Source organism: Ambystoma mexicanum, chromosome 3p, assembly GCF_040938575.1.
Source record: "Ambystoma mexicanum isolate Mex_15411 chromosome 3p, UKY_AmexF1_1, whole genome shotgun sequence".
In the NCBI taxonomy this organism is placed as follows: Eukaryota; Metazoa; Chordata; class Amphibia; order Caudata; family Ambystomatidae; genus Ambystoma; species Ambystoma mexicanum.
Window position 1 is genome coordinate 626,817,712 of NC_090925.1, and position 16,732 is coordinate 626,834,443.

The following is a 16,732-nucleotide window of genomic DNA, read 5'->3' on the forward strand; positions in this document are numbered from 1 at the left end:
ATCTCAGAAATTGCTGTAGATGTAAAAATGGCACAATATTCAAGACAGCTAGCATATACCAATTCTATTTAGAAAAAGTAGCATATACCAATTCTATTTGAAAAAAGTGGCAAAATGGGCAGTCTGGTATAAAACAAGCAGTCCGTAAACAGCTGGTGATTCTCAGGTATTACACCCTGGATACCCTTAGGTAGCCATAAATGGTCAGAATGAATCAGAGAAAAAAAAAAGTGACAAGTAGCTGAAGGTTAGTAATACAGACATAAGTAATCTAGACTACTGTATTAATTGTTAATTGTATAATTCAGTAACTCTGGAATTACAGTTAAAGTAACACTTACTCTGCTGTTGACCGAGTCACGGCGTACGCCCCAGTAATTGGATCAGACAAGTGAAAACAAGCGCAGTGTAACCAAGTGACACTCCTAGGAAAACATACCCTATGGAAATGAAGCATAAAGTCAAATATGACAGATACCAAGTCGGGAAGCAAGTAAGCTCGTGGTATATGTCAGGTCATTTAGAATCTAGCAGGGATAGGCTCAAGAGACAGAAAATGGACACCAGAAGAACTTACTTGGATGAACCGGTGTCAGCTAGAACGTGGTTAGCAGTTAAGTTATAACATACACCATCAGGTTGATAAAGCAACATTTGTGGATGCAGAGATGATCGTAGCAGATGTATCTCAACAAATGCTATTCATAGGGCCTCATTACAACCCTGGCGTTAAGGGGTTAACGGCGCCGTAAAAGGCTGCAGCGCCGTTAAACCCTTAACGCCAGATTCACACTTTAACGACTGCTTTTTGCAGGCGTTAAAGTCCAACCCGCTAAGAGACCTTGGTGCTAATTACGGCACCGTAATTTACAGTGCCGTAATTAGCGCCTTCCCCATTACCATTGAGCCCTATGGGCCAAAAATGGGAATGGGGAAGGGGCCATGGTGAATGGGGATTTACCGCCCCGCCAACCTTGGAATGGGGCGGTAAATCCACCATCCACCATGGCGGAATCCGGCATGCACCATGGTCCAACGACAGGGTTGTAATGAGGCCCAAAGTGTCTGGCAAATAAAACGATAAGTACAAACTCTACTAACGAAATGGACAACCTGTCTGTGCATATGTTATTTAAATACACATTGTCTCGAACATGAGTGTAACAACGCACCGTATAGTAAAATATTACATTATAGACGACACGAATTAAAAAAAGCGGAAGAGCGGCATGCATCCGAAAGACAGTGGTGATATAATGTAGTTCTGTGCCAAAGCGTGCGTAAAGTCCTGAAAGCGGCCCGTGTCGTCAATGCGTGTGGGTCCGAATCAAACGGGCCATAACTGACACACTGGCGCCATCCGTATCTTCAAGTGTATCGGGTAGTTACGATGACAATGAGACAATTTGGGGCCCGAGGAGCAACACCAAGATTAAGAGGCAAGTGCACTCGTATACAGCTAGTATACTTAAGCCCAAAGAATCTAGAATCGTATGCTTACGGGGAGTGGGAACCTTCATCTGGTATCCATTATAGAAACAAGCACAGTCTCTCAGGTAAATGGAGAAAGGACTGCAAAATAAAACTGACATCTCAATATATACTGTGGAGCAACACGGTACTAGTCACGTATGGAGCACGTTCAAAGGGAATAAGTGTGACCATATTGGAAAGGAGCCACCATTCACATAGCGCTGTTATAAACCTCACTGGGATTTGTACAACAAAACGAATGGGCCGCATAACGCGAGAAAAAAGAGGGGGGCTATAGAAAAGAGAATGAAGATGGCAAATAAAAAATAGTTGCATCTAAAATCAAGATTACATCCAAAAAAAGGGAAGGGTTAGAAAGCGAGGTCTAATTGTTCATTGAGGCCAATAAAATGGCTTTTGGTGAGAAATATTAAACTCATCTCCTCCTTTGTCAAAATATTTCTACTTGTATTGTCGCCATTAGCAGGGCGTACGTTTTTCAAAACTGTCCATTTCAGATCTTCACAATCATGATTATTCATCAAGAAATGACCAACCATAGGAGCTGTGATGTTTTTATTCCTAATGCAGCTCTTATGTTCGGTAACGCAGATCTTTATTTTACGTTCCGTTTGTCCAATATATAATTTAGGGCAAGGACACCAGATGGCATATATAACTCCATTCATGTTGCAGTTTGTGAAGATACGTTATTGCCAGGGTTTAGTCAGACCTATAACAACCATTGTGGTACGTTTGGTAGAAGAGCAGCATTTGCAACTACTGCAAGGGGCATGACCACTCGGTCTTGCTAAACACCATTGTTCAGTAATGGTGAGCTGAGAAGTAGAATAGTCACTAATATCATTCCTGGTAACGAGTTCTTTGAGATTACATCCGTGTTTGAACGTGGATCTAGGTACCGAGACCGGATTGTTGCTTTTGGATAACAAGTGCCAGTTCTTTCTAATTATGCTGACAATTTTATGTGACAGCGGATTATAAGTACTGACAAAAACCAAACCGTTGGGTCAGATGTAGAGGATTTTCACTTGTACTCAAGAAGGGCTTGTCGATGATTATTAGAAGCCCTTTTAGGAGACCGTTTTACAATTTGTCGAGGATAACCTCTTTGCATAAGGTTATTGTTCAAAATACCAGCTTTATCCTGGAAGGTATCAGTGTTGGTACTGTTTCGCTTCAACCTAAGAAATTGGCTGAAGGGAAGATTGTCACAAAGTGTTTTGGGATGGAAACTGTCATACCTCAATAGGAGTTTCTGTCAATGGGTTTATGAAACAGTTTTACTTCTAGCGTGCTGTTGATGTTATTTACTAGAATGGTAAGATCTAGAAAATCGATTCTGTGTCTATCATAATGAATCGTGAATTGTAAAAAGGGATTGATGCCATTGAGCCAATCAAAGAATGGCAGCAGTTGTTGTTCGTCTCCATGCCAAATCATAAGCACGTCATCAATGTACCTTTTCCATAGGGTCTGGTGCTGGCGAAAGATGTTCGTTTCACTATAGATGCTCTGTAGTTCAACTGAATTAACATAAAGGTTAGCCGGAGTGGGTGCCACCACTGAGCCCATGGCTGTTCCATGGATCTGTTGAAAAAAATTGTTGTTGAATTTAAAATAATTCTCCGTAAGGGCTAATGAAGTGCACCAAAGGATGAACAAATTGGGCGTAATACCAGGTGTACGTTTAGCCAACAGTAGCTCTTCAATCATATCTAAAGTAGATGATTGTGGAATCTTGGTATACAGTGAAACAATATCCAAGGTAACCAAAATGTCTTCACTACTCTTAAAAGGAAAATGTTCAATGAGATTGATGACACTGGTGGAATCTTTTATAAATTATTGCATCTCGGGCACATAACCATTTAAGAAAGAATCTGCACATTTTGCTAATGGTTCCAGTAGCGAGTTAGTACCTGAAACTATCGGTCTTCCTGGAGGGTTGACCAAGGTCTTGTGAACTTTGGGTAAAATATAAAATTCAGGAACTCTGGGATCACTCTTGACTAGATATGTTGCCTCTTTGTTGGTAATCCATACTTCAGCTGGGATGCCACATAGGATCGTGGCAGGGTTTGCTGCAATGGGGTACTCTGCTTCTACAATGTGGTTAAGGTGGTGTAAATCTTGAATAAAACACCATGGCCCTCCATTTGCCTTGCAGACAGGGTACACTGCAGTGTTGCATGGAGACTCTGATGGTACTAGGATGCCCCTGTCGATGAGTGCACTATTTATTTCATAAATGCCTTCATCTGCTTCTTTAGTCTGGGGGTATTGTTTGGCCCTTGGCAGGATTGCTCCGGGTTTCACATATTGTTTTACTCCCCCTCATGCTTTTAATGCACCCCACACCATAGGGACTTGTTGTCCATAAGTTGTCGGGTACTTTTGCTAGGTCCTCTTTGCAAACGTGTGGTGGTGCCTCTAGGGCTATTGCCATTTTCTGTGCAACTTCTCTGTATGTTATACGCAGCCAGAAGTACACACTCATCTCCAACATCATTTTGCCTAGTCCTTTGTTTTGTGAGAACAGTTCCTCATCTGATACTTGTGTCAATCGGCATCCTTCTTATTGCTCTCCATGCCTTCCCATCATCGTCAATTGTGTGTACAGCAACCCAATTTTCCCTTGCCACAATCCCCTCTATGTCTATTGGCACAAACTATCCCTCTTTTTCATCTGATGGTGTCTCTGGTCTGAATAGGTACTCACGTGGCCTTCTCCATACCTTCCGTTTGATGCCCGGCTGCCATGCAAGGGCCATGTCTGTTCCATATTGGAACATTTCTGAGTCAACTGGCTCCCCCTCTGTACCGTTATTTCACAATATGTCGGAGGGATTTGTCTAGCAGTGAGCATGTGTAACCTTGGGGTGGAGCAGATTAGGGGGGTCATTCTGAGTAGGGCGGAAAGGGTTAACGGTCACTGGTAACGAGACCGGTGCCGTTAAACCCTTATCGCCCTATTCCGAGTTCCCTTTGCGGGTTGGTACTTAACGCCTGCTTTTTGCAGGCGTTAAAAAACGAACCCGCAAAGGGACCTTGGAGGTAATTCCGGTACCGTAATTTACGGTACCGTAATTACCTCCTTCCCCATTCCCATTGAGCCCTATGGGGGCAAAAATGGGAATGGTGAAGGGCCCATGGTGAATGCAGAATTACCGTCCCGCCAACCTTGGAATGGGGCGGTAATTCCGCCATTCACCATGGCGGAGTTGGAAAAATACCAGCGTCAACCATGGCGCTAATAGCGCCATGATTAACGCAAGGGTCGTAATGAGGCCCTATGACTTTGTTTGTGAATGAGATAGTCATGTTCAGTCTACTCATTGGGCCTCATTATGACCCAGGCGCTAATGGGTTAACGGCACGGTAAAAGGCTGCGGCGACGTTAACCTATTAGCGCCTAATTACGAGGTCCCTTTGCGGGATCCGACCTTAATGGCTGGTTTTACCAGCCGTGAAAGTAGGGACCCGCAAAGGGACCTTGGTGCTAAGTACGGTGCCACAATTTGCGGCACCGTAATTAGCGCCTTCCCCATTCCCATTGAGCCCTATGGGGCAAAAATGGGAATGGGGAAGGGCCATGGGGGCATGTGGAATTACCGCCCGCCAACCTTGGAATGGGGTGGTAATTCCCAATTCCGCCATGGCGGACACTGGCATGGACCATGGTGCTAATAGCACCATGGTGCTCAGCCTGGGTCGTAATGAGGCCCATTATGTTGCATCCCAATGGGCCTCATTACGACCCAGGCGGTAAGTTACCGCCTGGGTCGTACCTTTACCACCATGGCGTAAACTATGTTTACGCCATGGTGGTTGGCGGACTTACTGCCCCATTCCGAGGTGAGTGGGGCGGTAAGTCCCCATTAACCCATTTACCCTTCCCCATTCCCATTTTTGCCCCATAGGGCATAATGGGAGTGGGGAAGGCGTTAATTACGCCACCGTAAATTACGGTGGCGTAATTAACAACAAGGTCCCTTAGCGCCATGGATTTTAACACCTGCTAAAAGCAGGTGTTAAAACCTCCATGGCGCTAAGGGACCTCGGAATCAGGCGGTAAGGGTCGGGGCTTTTTACGCTGCCGTAAACCCCTTACCGCCTGGGTCCTAATGAGGCCCAATATGTTTACAGGTGCTTGTTTTGAGTAAAGTAGAAGTAAAGATAAGTTGTGATCTCCTATAGATAAGGAGATGTTATCAGTAAAGGGAACCACTCCTCGAGCCCCAGAGAATCCTTGAGTGTTCATGGCATCGCCTGACAAAGCAAATGTCCCCTCCTATTTAAATGACCTAGTCTCCCCAGTGTCAAGAAGAAAGGAAAACGTTTTGTCACTTATCACCACCCATATGCAAGGTTCCTCCACAGGATTGGGTGTGACCGACAGGATGGGACACAACAAGTTCGCTTGTGGGGTGTCCAATTGTGGGTATAGTGATAGTGCGTTCCCCGTGTAAGAATTGTGCCCAACTATGGTTACCCTTTCCCATCCTTTTCACTGGTATGGTTGCCATTGTGTTCATAGGTTCTGGTGAGTGGTCCTGTAACTGTGTTAGCTGTTATGCTGCTTGTAAATACTGGGGCAATGGTGCTGTGATTTGTTCTGCTGCTTGTTGGGGTGCTTGCATTTGTGGTGCTGTTGGTTGGGGTACTGCCATTAGTGGTGTTGTTATTGTTGTTTGAGGTAGTGCCTGTGTGGGATGTATGTTTTGTTGTGGCATATTCTGCAGTTGTCCTGTTTGTTGGACGTCTTGGAAGTAATAGCCGTTTTACCCTCCTTGGCAGTTCTGCTGCCCCTGTTCACCCCACCCGTGTTGCATCCCCCTGCTTCTGCATGTACAGGAAGTATGACCTAGCTGCCCACAAGGTCAGCACTGGGGTGGCACCCTTGCTTGCCATGGCAACCCCTCACCCTAACTTTGTCCCTTTGACATGTGTTGTGTGTATCCCCTGTACCCCCCATGGGGTTGTGGGATTGTAGGCCAAAACCCGCCCTCTTTGGAACCCTCCCCTCCTTCTATAATTGTTTTGGTATCCACCCATTCTCATGTATCCTCCTCCCATGGGTGGTGCGCATTGCTGAATGGTGCTGTATTGGTGCTGTGGTTGGTGCTGGGGATGTGGTTGTGAAACTGTCATCTGTGCCTGTGAGCCTGGACTTGTTATGAGTGCTCCTTCTAGTGCATATTTTGATCATTTCTCTTGAACCAATTTTGCTTCATCTGCCTTCCTCTCTTCTGCCTTTTGTTTTACTTTCTCTTGCCACAACCTGCGATGGTGCACTATAGTAATTTCTATTTCCGGCCAAGCCTTTGCTTTCATGCCTACCAATTTGTTCAGGTATTTCTGTACTAGACCTGGCAATCCCTGCATCAAGATATGATAAAAGATTGCTATTGTTTTGATCCATTGCTCTCGAGTTTCGAGGCACCAAAGCTCTGGAATTTCCTGGATGTAATTAACAGGATGTTCGTTGTCACACATCTTGGGTATTACATCCGTAGTGCCTGCCATACTGCAGCCCTGCAATTAGCAAATGGTGATCTATCATGTTCTGTGTTTTGGGTAGTCACCCCTGGGAACCATGCCCTCTTCAAAATGTCATTGGCAGCGTCACCCAACATTGATACAAGCAAGCCATTGACGTCACCCACTGCCAACCTGTGTCCAGCTGTTAGTTTCTCCATTTCATAAATCCATTTCCCAGCTCCACCACTTAATGAGGGTAGTCTGCACTTAATATTCTCTTTATCTGTGTGTTTCCAGGGAACGTACTGCGGCCTTGTTCCTCCCCGTTCCAATAACGGCATCTGCGAGTACACAGACCGATCTTCAGGTGTCCGCCTATTCTGTATTATCTGAATTGGCCCCCTCTCGTCCTCAATTTCCTTGCCTATGTCTGTTTGCTCTACTGCACATGTCAGTTGAGGTATGATTTGTGCCTCTGTCAGCCCCCCCTGAGTGTCCTCTCCTACGCCCTGGGAGGTCCCTAAGCCTATTGTCGTATGGCATCTGTGGGGTCACCCCCTCTGTTGTGTCTTGAGTTTAGTTGCCTATGGCCTGTCCCTTACCTCTCTGTTCTTGTGACCTGCACTCCCAAGAGGTCCCTTCCGCTATTCGTGTTAGATAGAGTCTACCAGGCCCCTCCCTTTCTTCGTCACTGTTGCCACCATCCTCCATCTCTGCCTTTTGCCTTTCCTCCCTCATGTCCCTCTCCATTAAGTCTCTCTGTGCCCTCTCTAATAGTGCCACACACTCCTTTCGACCATGGTCCTGCAGTTCCAATTCCATTGCTATTCATCTCTTTTGCTCCCTGTCTGCCTCTTCTAGTCTTGCTTCCTCTGTCTCCCTGGAGTTGTTCCTCTTCTTCTACCTATGTTACCCTTCCTCGACATATGTGGCCCAGTTCTAAGCCTTCTATTGCCCTGTTTGCAGCTGCTGCTTCCCCTGTGGTAACCCCTTTTAACTTCAAAAGTATCTGTGCCGCTACCCACTCTTCAGGACCTATTCCTGCAAATTCTGTTTTTGCGCACCTCAGCCCTTCCTCGTCGAGGTCGGAGCTGTCAGCCACCTGACTTGCGCCTCGCTGTCGCTCTCTTTGGGCATATGGGAGCAGTTTATATGTAGGGTTTGAGTATCCTTCTGCTGCTTTTAATTCCCTTTATAGGTATATGCCCTGCTCCTCCTCGTCCTCTACATCATTGGATGTTACGCAAGGCGGTGCGGGAGGCAGAGCAGAGGGGTCGGCTCCCTCCTCCTTCACCTCCCGTGAGGTCAGCATCCATGGCCTGTCCTCCTGCAACATATGCCACAATTCAAATATCTCCATATGGTTAGCTAATTTCTTTCCTTTGTATGTCCTCTGTAGGTGGGTCAATAGTGATTGCAACACGTCCTTGGGGAAACTGCCGTTAGGCGGCCGCAGTCTTTCTATTTTTACTTCTGTGCTTTTGCACCAATGTATACTATATTTTACTATTTTGTCTTTATAAAGAGGCCGTGTCTTGCAAAGATGCTGGATGTGAGTTAGGACCCCGTTATACAGAACCCCCACATCTCCGTGTGAATACATAACAGTGTTATCCTTTATCTGACCTCTAATCAAGGGTTTCAATGTTCCACTGTCACAGAAAAAAAAGAATAATAATTTGCTGTATGATACAATGCTTTATAACTTTTACTGTTTACGAGTCTCCGCGGCTCTGTACCATACGCGGCATACTCTGTGTACCGTCCCCGCCTTCACCAGCGCTGCCATTGTCCTGCACACCATCTCAATCATGCACATGCGTCTTCAACGCACCGCCACTTGTTCATCTGTCTCTCAATCCTAATGATGTATTGCTAGTCCTTCACTGTTACAACACATCGTCCTATGCACCGACCTATGGGTAACATCACCAAGCTAAAGTTGAACATACAATAAACATTTTGTGCGCACAGAACAATGACCATTGCTTCAACCCCACATTAAGAACCTGCAAATAACCCAAACCCCACAGCTGTCTTCCCACCTCCCAGCAGTGGAATATACTCATCAACATACGGTCCTTTTCTTCACTCTCTCAGACTAGTATGGATTATATACTTAGAGGTTCCCGTAGACCCAATCACTTTCTCCAATAGGTTTTTGAAGTTTGCCACGTAGGATGATGTTAGTAAATATGTAGGTTGACGTCATCAATGACGATTTTGTGTTATAAAAGAATGCTTTTTTCAAGATGCACTAAGAGACCTTACGCTAAGACGTCCGTTGATGTCTGTTGTACTCCCTGTTTTAAATAATTGATATTAAAACAGTTACCTTTTTGCCAACTACCTGAGTCATTTTGATTATTGAAGTTTGAGTAACGTCTGCATCCCCATCCATCTCAAGGGTATTCCTACCTCATGCTAAAGGGATGGGGTCTCCCGGTTCACAAGGTTATAGATATTCAATCAGATGATGTGGGAAGATGGGTTCTGGTTAAGTTACTTATTGATTTCATTGAATATTCCTTCTTAAATGTATTTGGCCAAACCAATACTTACCCTGCATTCTGAACTCTATTAAGAAATGATACACTTAACTCCAATTCCAACCACCTTATTGTATGTGGACACTGCAATGAGATTTTTTCGAACCATACCTTGATTAGAAAAAGTACCCCAAGGAAAGGGAAAGGATGAGCGCCTTTAATACTCAGTTATACGATACTGAGGAATCTTCACGCAGCATGAGACGTAGAGAGCTGTCGTTAGATAGGCTGACTCTAAATAGAAATGAGGAGCATGAGAGAAGCTGCACAAGTTGGGCACAGGTAATATCAGATGAAGAATGGGAAGCCTGTGAAAGAGAAGAAAGAGAAGAAAGAGACACAGATCAAGGACGTGAGAGACGTCTCTCTAGGGGTAAGGGAATAAGATGGTTGGATTCAACTGCATCCGCATCTAAAGTGCCAGAGTCAGTGACATAGTCAGATTGGCATGAAGGACTGCCACACGGTCAGAGTGAGGTGTCTCCCCCGCCATATGTAAGCAGGTTAAGGACAATTCCAGGCAGACAGCGATGTGGGAATATTACCTCTATGGTAGACAGACAAATGATGAGAGAAGAAAAGGAGTTTAGTGTGTCACAGTTTCCCTTATTGGAGAAGGGAGGGACAAGGCCACAGTACATACAATGGCCACAAATGGATAGAGAGAATCTAAAAAACAAGCTCCCAATGTTGACATCTGGAGCTGGGAAATGGATACACGAGTTAGAAAAAATGATGGGAGGTAATACATTGGCCATAGAGGATATCAAGGGACTTTTGATCGCCAAACTTGGTGACAGAGCTGACGATGTTTGGACATGTGCAGGTTACTCTGGTGTGACTACATTTAATACTGTGCATGACGGAGCACCGTTTAACAATTGCAGAACCACTATATGGAAAGCGCTTCGAGTGCTATACACGGATACTTCTGACATGGGAGCCACAATGACGTGCAACATGAAAGAGGGAGATGATCCGTTGCTTTACATTCAGACGTTTCAAGATGCATGGCTACTGAAACTCGTGAATCTTGGGGGAAATCTATACCTGTGTTTTACAGTATATTATTTCGAGGGCTGCCAAAACAGGTGCAGAAGCAGCTCAAGAAGTTGGTAGTAATTGAAGCTAAGCCATGGTCAGAAATATAACTGACCATTGTACATTATTTCAGGCTGCTGCAAGAGAAACATTGCAAGAAGAATGATGCAAGGAAAGGCGAAGAGGCCAAATTAGTGCAGAAAATATTGTCAAAATACGCCATTGAAGGGGCAATGTTAACTAGCACAGATGGGTCCAATGCGCAGCAGGTCAATAACCAAAGACAGTTTGATCAAAATATTAATGGGTTCATCCCTAGAGGAAGAGGTTACCGAGGAAGGGTATGGCAAAATAATCAGGGAGGCTTTCAGAATATGCAAGGCGGAAATCAGAATATGCAAATGGGCAAATTATCAGACCGCCGCCAACGTGTTGGACGTGTGGGATGAGAGGGCATCTAGCGTGTATGTGCAGAAGTCAAGGGATGGTGCAAAATGATAAATTTACAAGAGTGAGATGAGGAATCCACCTACGTTTTCGCAGCAGGGTGTAGATGGATTTGCGCAGATTCAAACTGTACAGCAGCAAGTGCCGAGAGTGCAGCAAAACTTGCAACCACAGCAGACTGTGACCAATTCCCAACAAGGGCAGTCTCAACAGTCCCTGATGCAACTTCTACAGACTACAGGCCCAGGACAGGTATTGAACTGCAGAGCAGGAAATGCCACTGGTGATGGAGGAAATCCATTCACTAACTGTGGGATGAAATTGTACATGGACTAGGAGACAGCTCACTGGGAGGCCTGATGTGTTCCATCCTATCAGTGACACAAAACCCTCATGAGGAACCAAGGGTAGATTTCACTATAGGGGATAAAGAATATTCGTTCCTAGTGGACATGGGTGCAACACGCTCGTGTATATGTGAAGGCAAGTTTTCTTTATCTGGCGACGCCATGAATATTCAAGGTTTTACAGGAGCCACAAGCTGTGTTTCTTTCACAAAAGAACTTCCATTTTCTATAGGAGAATGTGACATGAAAGTGCCACTATTGTATTCGAGACAGACGCCTGTCAATATATTGGCACGAGATTTGATGACAAAGTTAAATATGACTATCTCGTTCACAGAAGAGGGCATAGTGTGCTCAACTCCAGGAATGCACTGTTTAAACGTGTGCAAGATGATTAGAGTGTACGCAGGACAAATGGTTATGAGAGGCATTCCACTATAACCTGAGATATTCGCATATGGAGTGTGCATATTAATGTTGTGGCTACCAGACCTTGCAAACCGAACAATGAGAACCCCAGATGAGTTTCTATTCAGACCAAGAATACCTATGCATGAGGAAAAAGGACGAGAGTTTCCCTTAACAATCCAAGCAGCCATAGTGTAAGGAAAGATGGCTCTGATTGATGGCTGTGATGATGAAAGCAGACAATGGTGTGCAATAATTGCCATTGAGGAAGGTTACAGATTGACTGACATCACTGAGGACGATCTGTTTAAAGAACAACTAGTTGTGGATGACATGACATTTGGGTAAAAATTATTAAAAGAGAGGTGCCCCAGAAGATGATGCTGGCAAAAAAACTATTTTGATGACGACATGGAAAAGGTGCCTGTCTCAGTATGGACTAAAGGCCCGTATGAAGTAGGCCTACTGAAAGGAGTTGGAGAAGTGAAGATTAGATTGAAACCAGGAGCAATTTTACCAAGAGCACGACAGTATCTCATGGCTAGGGAGGCAGATGGAGGGAATGTCAAGACAATGGGCCTCATTACGAGTCCGGCGGTAACCGCAGCGGTAAAACCGCCTGGTTACCGCCGGACCCGTATTACCATTCCGCCTCCGTGATTCCCTGAATTACCGGGGCATTACAACCCTGGTTTCTCGGGAATCACAGAGGTGGAATGGTGTTAATCCCCATTCCCATTGAGTCCCATTGAGGCCCAACGGGCCTCATTACGAATTTGGAGGTAGCCATGGAGCAATTAGCTCCATGGCTGCCTCCAAAACGGGCTCCATTACCGGGTTCCTGCAATGAGGAATAACCGGGTCATTTTGACATAGGAGGGCCCAGTAATTCCTCCTTGCAGGAACCATTTCCCATTCCCATTTGAGCCCCCATAGGGCTCAATGGGAATGGGGAGGGAGGTAATAACGGGCAGATTTCAACTGGCCCGTTCCTCCCTCTTCCCCTAGCGGGACCCGGAAAGGATGCTTGGTTTTACCAGGCATCTGATCCGGGTCCCGCAAAGGGAAGCTTGTATCAGCACTCCCGTAATGAAGGGGGCTGGTCCCGTACCAGCCCCCTTCATTATGGGAGCGCCTGGGTCGTAATGAGGCCCAATTTCTGCCATGATGGATGAAGGCATCTTAGTGACGTCAGAGTCGTCATGCAATACTTTGGTTTATCCGCTCAAAGACTCAAAAGGAGGGACTTAGTGTTGAATACAAGATTTAAGGCCAATAAACCAGATAGAAGAGGCCAAGTTCCTTCTAGTCCCTAATCTGTCTTCAATTCTGTGTAACATACCTGTTGAGGCATGTTATTTCACAGTGATTGATTTGAAAAATGCATTTTTCTCAATCCCATTGCACAAAGACTCGTAAGATTTGACATCTTTCACGTTCAGACAAGTTCATCTGAAAAGTACAAGGCTGCCTCAAGGTTATTGTGAGCCCCCTTCATTTTTCAATAGAGTCCTGCAGATGGACTTGAGCAACATTGCATTAGAGAGTGTTGTTTTGCAATACTTGGATGACATTCTAGTTTGCAGCACAACAGAGGAAGAGTGCAGACACGATTCTATTGAGTTATTGACTACACTTGCTGGTAAAGGATATAAAGTTGACAAGGAGAAGTTACAGTATTTTCAAAAAGAGGTGTTGTACATAGGCCAATTGATTTCACATGAGGGAAAGAAGGTCACTCCTGAAAGAGCTGAAGCTATTTTAAAAACAGCTAAGCCACACACGGTCAAGCAAATGCAAAGTTTTTTAGGATTATGTAACAACGTCAGGGCGTGGGTATTTGACTATAGCTCTTATACAAGACCCTTATTACAAGCCTTAAAGAAAGCACAGGCAAGAAAAGAAAAAAATGTGTGGACTAAGGCCATGCAGGAATGGTTTCATGAACTAAAAAAGGCCATTTGCACGGCACCAGTTTTAGAGATTCCCAATTATGCAGAGGAATTCTACATGTTTTCACACACATATGGTACTGTTATGACAGAAGTCCTTACACAGAAAACCACATTAGGGTACAGTGGGATTTTAGAATCAGTAATGAGAGGTCATTTACAGTGTGAACAAAGTTTGGCTGTTGGCGCGTCCGCAATACAGAAAGCTACAACCATTGTAATGGGGTGCCCAATGACGTTATTCGTTGAGCAGGCATTATTTTCCATTTTAGAGAAACCAAAAGGTACATTGACATCACAAAGAGATTCTGCTTATGAAGTGGTCATATCAAATCCATTGATTGAAATAATTTGATGCAGAATAGTGAACCCAGCTATGTTTATAGCAGAGCCAGTTACTGAAGGAGAGCCAATACATGATTCCGTAAACTATGAAGAATTCTATGATAAGATCCCCAGAGTTAAAGAAAATGCATTGGCAGAAGGAGAAATAGTCTTCATTGACGTTTCTTCTAGGATCAAACAAAATGATGGACAAAGATATAAAGGTGCTGCTGTGCTGAAGCACATGACAAATGGGGAATTTCGAGTACTTATTAGTGCACGTTTACCCTCTCATTATTCAGCACAGGCTGCAGAATTATTGGTGCTGATGCTCACGCCTGAGAATCACACAGAACAGGAAGTAACAGTGTATAGTGACTCTGCCTATGTGACGTTGACAGTGCCTGCAGGCTTAGCGTGCTGGAAAAGGAGGGGCTACCTCTGAGCAGAAGGCACGCAAGTACAGCACACCGCCTTATTGGACAGGCTCATTAAGGCACTACAAATCCCAGTGGGAATAGCAGTCATGAAAAGCACAGCCCACATGAAAGGGACAGATTTTATCTCATGCGGAAATCAAGCAGCAGACACTGAAGCCAAGTGTGTGGCAACTGAAGATGAAATAATGATGGATGTGGGAATGCCTGATGTGCATGCGAAAATGATTGTTGCGAGGAGTGAGCCGAAGGGCTACAGTAGCATGTCAAAAACTCAGTTAATGGAACTCCAAGGGGAGGCACCACAGGAAGAAAAGAACCTTTGGAAATGAAGAGCGTGTTCTTTAAACCCCTCTGAGGCTCTGTGGCGACAGGACAGCACTAGTAAAGCAGTAATACCTATAGCCCTACTGAAAATAGCAGTGGAACAATAACACTATCCAGCGCATGTAAAAAGAGAGAATCTAGCAGCAACAATTGCGGAAAACTGGTTTGTACTGAACTCAGCAGAGCATGTTGCATTTTTTATGATAAATTGCATAGTCTGTCAGATATTTATGGCTGGGCATACACTACATGTGAAAAGAAGGAGTCATCCCAAGGCCTACTGGTTCTTTTCAGCACTTGCACATCGACTATGTCGATATGATTTAAGTATGTATAGAGTACAGGTATCTCATTGTTGTGGTGTGTATATTCTCTAGATGGAAAGAAGCATATCCATGTACACAACCATACTCTAACTGTGCGGCCACATTCTTGGTGAGGGAAGTGTTTCCCAGATGGGAAGTTTGTTAAGTGATGAGGTCGGATAACGGTCCTCATTTGGTTAACGCAGTATTTGAACAGATCAGCTTGTTGCTTGGTATAAAGTACAATTTTTCATTGGCATATCATCTGCACGGGAATGGCATATGAGAGAAGCTCATTTGCTTGTTAATGGAAAGGATAGCCAAGTAGAAGCTTACTCTGAAGAAAGGATGGTTGCACTGCCTTCCACTGGCATTGTATTCACTCAGAAACCAGTCTGGTTCTGACCACCATCTTACCCCAGATGAAATTGTGACGGGCAGAAGAATGCGGATGCCGTTAATGACTCGAACTAGAGTTAGATGTGATTCTCAGCCAAGAGGAGAAGTGCTAGGATTGGAAATGCAAAACTACCTGAACTGTATGACTTCCAATTTTCTGTAATTTCAGGACAACTGCAGCTACAAGGATGGTGTAGGGCAGTACAGAACACAAAAGGAGATACTGCAACAGGCAACGTTCCGGAGTTACATATACCTCAACTATACCCTGGGTATACCTTCCTAGTTCAGAATCACACAAGGAAAAGCTGGGACAAGCCAAGGTTCCACAGCACTTTTATTGTGGAAGACAATACGCCACCTGCAGTCAAGTTACAGGGAAGAAGAGCTTGGATCTTCCTTGGTGACATTAAGCCATATATCGGAGGGACCCCTCTGCCCGCGCCCCAACCCGGAGAGACTACAGACAATAGTGAAGAACAACAGCATGTGCAAATGAGATCTACGACGAGGAACAAGGACGCATGACCAGTCAAGTGAAAAAAGCAAGGAACCTTTGTAAAAACGTTGTGGCCCAGTTATAAGACATTTCCTTTGAGCAAAATAAAGGAAAAAGGACACAAATACGAACACTCTGTGCATCCTAGTTGCAGGGTAAAAGAAGAGAATTGCATTTATTGTGCCACAAGTAGCTCATTGACTGTGGACTGAGGTACATTGAAGCCTTGATTAGTAAATATATGCCGAATTTCGATCGAAGATATATAAATTGGAAGAGAATACAATATCCTGAGTCATTCAATACAGAGTCGTTGTTTGGAATTACTTATGCTGTCACACAATAGTGACCTCACCAGGAACATATTGACCTATTTCGAATTGGTATTGAGGTCCTACCCATCATTGGGAGGAGAATTGCAAGCATAACAGAGTTTTTGCAAGATCCTGATAACGAAAAGATAATATCAAACTTGCTCACAGTGATTACAGAACAATTTCTTTTACTTCCAGATTACAGTGAGGACAAGACAAATGTCCCTATCTCCAGATAATCATAGACTGGCAAATGCAGTATTTTTTAATTTAATTGAGGATTTTCAAGACCTTGTTGGGAGACATGCTAATGTTGATGTGCTCACATTTATCCATTATCCAGCTAACACTACAAACTTGAGTAAACGTCTTCATGGCATATTAATACAGGTTGCACTTTCTGAT

General features: G+C 44.5%; 1 long non-coding RNA gene across 1 annotated transcript in view; it reads right to left on the minus strand.

Annotated features, from left to right (window-relative positions):
* LOC138579575 (uncharacterized) overlaps nt 1-16,732 on the minus strand; it is a 162,394-nt gene that overhangs the window by 723 nt on the left and 144,939 nt on the right. The window contains exon 2 of the long non-coding RNA XR_011304082.1: nt 342-440. This is a non-coding gene — a long non-coding RNA (uncharacterized lncRNA). The remainder of the gene's footprint in view (nt 1-341; nt 441-16,732) is intronic.